This window comes from Crinia signifera, chromosome 3 (genome assembly GCF_055691185.1).
Source record: "Crinia signifera chromosome 3, ASM5569118v1, whole genome shotgun sequence".
Taxonomy (NCBI): Eukaryota; Metazoa; Chordata; class Amphibia; order Anura; family Myobatrachidae; genus Crinia; species Crinia signifera.
The window spans coordinates 117,993,801-118,000,739 of NC_139219.1; positions in this window are offsets into that span (position 1 = coordinate 117,993,801).

Consider the following 6,939-nt stretch of genomic DNA (forward strand, 5'->3'; position numbering starts at 1 on the left):
AATTTTCTGTGGGGTTGAACGTGAGTTTCTTATAACACGTCTTGTCGTTCAATTGGCGGTCAAGTTCTTTCTGATATTTGACCCTAGACCACAGCACAATGTTCCCCCCTTTATCAGAGGGTTTAATCACTGTATCTGTCCATTGTTGCATTTCCCTGAGTGCTGCTCGTTCAATGATGTTCATATTGTCCTCAAACTGAAATGCATGTTTGTTACGTTCCAGGGTATCCAGGTCTTTAGTGACCATTTCAAGGAAGACTCTGGCCTGGGGACATACTGAATAGTCTGGCAGAAATACAGATTTATTTTTTAGCGTGGGGGTGCTAGTGCCCGAGCTGGTAGTCAGGGAGGAGTCAGTCAGTGGTGGGTCGCTCTCATCCGCAAGATTTTCGAGGATTTCTAGGATACCCAGATCACAGTGATCAAAAATTTGGTTGGCTGGGGTCAACCAGAGATGATGGGAGAGGTGATTCACTTGGGTCGTCTGTGTGTTTTTTGAAGAATTTTTTCAATAATAATTTCCTCACATACAGATTTAGGTCCATTTGGTATTCAAACCGATCAAAGGATTTAGTTGGGGAAAAGCTGAGACCCTTGTTGAGAACAGATATCTGGGCTTCACTAAGTGCATGGTCAGTGAGGTTTATAACTTTTAGGGAGTCACTAGGAGTTACCTCCTGTACCGTCTGGTGTCTTTGTGATCCTCCCTCCAATCTCTTGGACCTCTTTTGCCCTTTCTTTCCCCTCCGGGACACCCGTAGCTAAGCATTTTCACAGGTGCCACAGGGGCACCCCAAATGGCCTCAAGGCATTTGGGATGGTGAAGGTTACCATGAACATCAGAAGAGGCGATTGGGACAAAGAATTACTTAAAGAAGAAACGCGACTAATATTCCACATGGGCTCCATGTCTCCCACAGGACTCAATGAGGAGAACAATTACACTGTTTTCCTCTAAACTTGCTCATAAAAAATCCATTAATACCATTATTACCTGTCACGGTTTTACCACACGCATTAGTCACTCATGTTATCACGTTTTCAATGTCACACTTTTAAAGCCAAGTACACTGACACTACCCACCTCTCTCAGCATCAAGAACTACTTGATATGAGGTCTTATAACGTTATTTGTAATCTTAGTGGTCCTAATTCTTTAAGGACCAATCTAGGTCCATCACAACTTTATTCACATCCCGCATGTCCCCTCATGTGAATGGATGTGTGTCTAAATATATCACACATGCCATGTAGCATGGGGAGGGCACCGGGATATCCATTCCTCTATAACGCAGACTGTCACTCATCCTATCTCTTCCCCGTAGGGACCACTCATTCCTGACACCGTACCCACCTATATATAATTCTTTTCATTTTTATTTTATATCAACCTCTTTTTTGCGCATATCATATTTGGAATCACTCTCTATTTTTAGTTATTTATATATTCATAGCTAAATTGGACCCTGGCATACACATGAGGAGATTTTTCTCCCAATTCACCAAGATACTTTAAATGGCATCATAGCTGCAGGATATATTAATTAGTTGCGGCAGCAACAACAGTATGAACCATGGACCTTGGGTCAGTCATCAGTGTCTGTCGACACACAATGTCATCATCTGACCATCCAATGTTACGCCATCATATAACTTACTATAGGGCTACATTCGCCTGTCTAATTGGAGACCCTTTAACCATCTACTATGGCATTAACAATTAGCCATACCAATGATTATGCGATTATACACTAACAGTGTTTTTTTTTTGGGAATAATTATGTCATTTCTTTTCTTTCTTGTGCATTAAATCTGTCCAATTATCGATCTACCAATTTCTGCCATGTGTAGACACACATTACATGCGATATAGTTAAACAGGGCGTTTGCCTTATTAACCAATTAAGATGTCAGCACCACGCCCGCATCAATTAGCATATGCATGAGCCAACAGGTATTTAAACGGTTACCTGGCACCACTCAGGTTGGTCCTGACGAAGCTAGTGGCGAAGCGTACGCCGACCGTACCTTCGTGGCTACCCCCCACTCCCTTTACCCATTGAATGCATTTCTGATCTGTCTAGCTTAATTATATATATATTTTTATAGCTCCGCTAACACCAGAGTGAGCGAGGGAAGCGCAGTGCATGACGCGTAGCACTGCGACCCCCTGACTTCTGAGGCATTAACCGGCCGCAAGGCACAATCGTGATCGAGCATTGTGCTCCTATGCCGCATATATGATTGCGCTCTAGCCGCTACTATCTGTACTCTGTGTCACATACACAGTTAACTATACGGAGACTTATTCCCTAATATACCATACCTAATAAAGCTTATTTAAAATACAGTTTCTCAGAACACTAATTGAAAGTGAATACATTACTAGTGATAAAGCAGATATTTATCTGATAAGATTAGATATGATTGATAACCCAAACTTGTATATATTTACCTTATTACCTTTAAATATAACGGCAACGCTGAAATGATTGCACACCCACACAACCTTGTTATAAAAGGTATGACAATGCTTTACTTAAAGAATAGCTTCATTACAGGTATTTGCAAATGCAGACTAACACAAGAAACATAAAACTGACTAGCTAATACTTAAACAGTAATTCTAAATCAAATCAAAATGGACACCTTTCAAGGACAGTGATCAGCCATGATTAAACCTCCTTCATAGTTACCCCCCCCCCCCGTGCTTGCTGGTTCTTCCTCAACTGCCTTCTCCCTCCTTCTATCACTCTATTATTTAAACCTTTATCACATTAATTAATTAATTACTCATAAGCATTGAGTCTTATTGGAAAGCTCTGCTTTCAATCATGGCCTTGTGGGTCTACGCATGTGTGGCCTTGTTCCCATATTATTCAGTTTGTGGAGAATAACTTTCTGTCCTTGCTACATTATACTGTCAACATCACATTCTTAAGCTTCTAAAACCAAAAACAATTCCCTATAAGAAATCACTCTTACAGCACTGTTCTGAATGATCAGCCATTTTGTAATATTATTATGCAAGTCATGGTTCAACAAAATGGCTGCTGCTTCTAACCAACACCTGCTGCTTAGCGCAAAGGGTAGGCCTCATACGCAGTGAATAGTACATTGTGCAACAAGCTAAAGTCATCTGCAGCAATAATAGCAATATTTGAGAAAACAGAGTATGACAAAAGTATATAATTATTGATGCGTTATTTCAGTTTTAACAGTCCATCCTCTGAACTTCTCCAAAGAAAGTTCATATCTCTTGCAAAACGCATCATTTGTTTCTCTCTTAATACATCGGAAAACCTTCTTGAAGCATTTCACTAGTATACAGAAAAATCAATAATATTATCTTGGCCAAAACATTAAACTTTTTTAAAGCATATATAACATTGACTTATGCGAACCAGTTATTGGGGTTCAACCAAATAAACCAACTGTAGGGAATCACATCACTTACACCTGTTCAATAAACTAATTTTTAACCCAAATAATTTCATTCAACTTTCCTTTTAATGTCATCATCCGTTTAGTATTTGTGATACTTGTACCATATTTTAATTATATTCACAAATTCAAATACAATTTTATAAACTTGGGATAATGTAAATAAGTGTGTTTCTTTCAAATCTTCATGTTGAATCACCACTGTATTAATTAGTAAAAGTAAATTTATTACAATAGATCTTGTTTGTAACCATTTAGAAACCTTATAATCCTTGTGGTAATGTCCATGGCTTATGAGACAGTATATTTGAGAAAACATCATAAGAAACAATTCAATGAGTACCCTTTTTATCTAGATGTTATACTAGCTCACCCAACTCTGTCACATGATAACTACATGTTTTGTTGTACTCCAAAATATCTCCTGTTATAACACTCTTTACCAATTTTAAACCTAGGGAGAGTCAGTAACCTTATAAGATTCACTTGTGTAAATCCTACATAGAAAATGAAGTGTTGTTTGATTTGACTGCAAATATAAGTAGCCATTAACCCAACATTACCGGAGTGATACCGTAGATGACAATATAACCAACAATCAGTTTACCTTATTGTTCTTTTTTATCAGCTCATGATGAGCGTCTTAAAGAAGAAATGTCAGTTTGCATATAGATATTATATTTGCACCATTGTTACCATCCTTATTTAGAATGCCTCTTCTTTACTGATACCTTACTAGATGTATTCTATCAATGGTTCTGGTGTGGATGTTCTTAGTTACTTTTATGTTATTACTCATATATTTATTTTAAACCTTCTAATTAGTTTAACATATTGGCTATAAGTATTTTATTACCATCCTCTGATGCATACCGAAACCTGGGAGCATCAGTAGTATGATGTATATGTGTGTCTGTTATGATTATTACTATACTTGTGGGATTAAAATTAAAAGCAGAAGTAGAATACACCACCATGACTCTAGTAATACCTCTTTGATAACTATACACACTGTCCTTGCCAGCAACCAATCCCTGGTAACCCTCATTCACTATAAAAATATGAAAACTTAAAAAAACAAAAATGACTTCTTCAGTTAGTGAAACTTGGTCACTCATGGGGATCATTGTTTTACACCTTGTCCACAACCCGCAGGGACACCACTAAGGGTATCCCCCGATTCCGTGGACCTCTTCTTGCCCACAACCCGCAGGGACACCACTAAGGATGCCCCCCGATTCCGTGGACCTTGTCTTGGTCTGTGTGGGGGCCCATCATCAAATAAGTTTATTAAGTTAGAATCACAGTCACAATATTTATCTGCATCAGTTTCTTTTTCTTTCAACTGATATCACCACCAGGTCGGAAACCTTCTTGCAGTGAGACGCATTAATTCAATTGGTTTGTTTCACAGGGACGGGTCTTGCCTTTGATCTACGAGACATTTAATTGTAAGAATTTTTCTCACCATTGCATAGTCTCCAGGCTGGACCTTATAACAACATCCCTTCATAAGCTTGTTTGCTTTTCTGGTAAAGTATTTAGATGATGTGAGAATTAGAGTGACAAGTCTGCTGCTGGATTTTGAATAGGGTTTGCTGGTCTCCCAAAAAATAAAAAAATGTATATATAAATTAAAATAATGATCTTATAAGAGGACAGGTTCAGTGGCTGCTGAGGAGTAGTGTGAATGTCATACAAAACCGAAGACAAAACTTCAAGTCAACTCATGGTAATTTCCACACCTACCCTAAATTATGTGTTCTCAATGTGCATTTGTTAACATGTTCAATTTTGACTAAAACCTTTTAGTGAGTGGTGAGTGCAACCAACCTTCAATACCCATACATTGACTTATTTCTTAGAATACCTTTCCTGTCAAATATGTACCTGTATGATTTTTTTTTTTTTAATACCATATACCTTATGGGATAACATATCTGAACACAAATTTCTCAATACATTTATTTGCTGTAAAGGATGCTGTACATGGGACAGCTGGGATGTTCCTTATAATCAAGATAACATATCAGATACCATTTATATATAATGACAATTTTATATGCATGTAAATTCCCAAAAAATATTTTTAACCTTAGGAATGGACCTTGGTAGGGCGAATGTGAGATGGTTCTATAGGAATAATTTTCCTGAGTTCATTCTTCTGCAGATGCGTTTGGGCCTCTGCATAAGATGAAATCAACATACATGCCCTCTCTCTCCTTACATGGGTCATCCCATGGGCAGCTTCCGCATATGCCAGGAGGAGGGGTTTGGGGAGCTACTGGTCTGCCCCCACCATCTTTACATAGGCCATTAGCCTTTTAACTGCATCCATTCATCATCCATTGGCACATTCCTTTTAAATACACAACTCTTGATGCTTTATGATCTTCTGGTAAAAAAACATAAAATTGTATAGTGATGTGATTCACAACAGTGGCAATCTTATTTTTGTTACCAAGTGCAACAAGATCACTTTATAACATGTGAGCTTGACACTTAACAACTACTGCCTTTGCAGGGAGTTGCACAGCCTCAATGAGCTCCTTTACTTGCTGTGATATTAGCGTATTATATCATAGCAAAATCATGATGGAAAATGAGGATCTCTAAATCCAATACTACCGCATATCCCGTATATGGCCATCCTGAGTCTCCTTGTTGGTGACAACTACAATCTTTTTAGATGGTAGTGGCGTGTCAGAGATATCAGGTCTAATTGGAGAAATTTTGCTTTAAATATTCCTCACAATCATTTTCTAAATCCTGCCTCTTATCCATCCTCTGGGACTCCCGGGTCCCACTAGGTAACAGAGTAGCAGGATTTAGCGTACCACACCTGACAATGGTCAGATCATGTGGCGCTGGGAGCAAAAGTTCCCAACGAGAGAACCATGCACTGGAAATGTGTCTTGTCCGTGAAGAGTTCATTAGAAAAGATATAGCATTAGAGACACAGCCGCCACAGTCCTTAAGCATGTTGGTAAAGCAGATGCCACTTGGTCAAGTGTGCAACTGTAGAACCTGATGGGTCTATGTGAACCCCCATGTATATGTGTTCAAACTCCCAAGGCCGCTGCTTGTTGTTCATTACAGTAAAGACAGGTATATGATAAATCTGATATATCCAGTGCTGTGGTTTCTGTCAGTGCGTGTATCAGAGCCTCAAATGAAGCAATTATGTCAGTATATTGTACTTTGTCAGCTCTGTGTCAGTTAGATTTAGTAGTAGTAATAGAAAAGGTGTCAGTAAGAGAATCCTGTAAAGAATTTAAACACATCATTAGATCATAAACATATTGAATCAGCATTGTGGTAGGAATCATGCAACTCATTGTGGGACATAGTGGGGCTGTCCATAAAACTTTGGCTTAATTGAGTCCACGTATATTGGACTGTGCTGTAAATAAATATAGTAAGTACTGACTATTTGCTATATGATAGTAAAAGATATGCAGATCATAAATCGATGATTAGATGACTGTAATACTT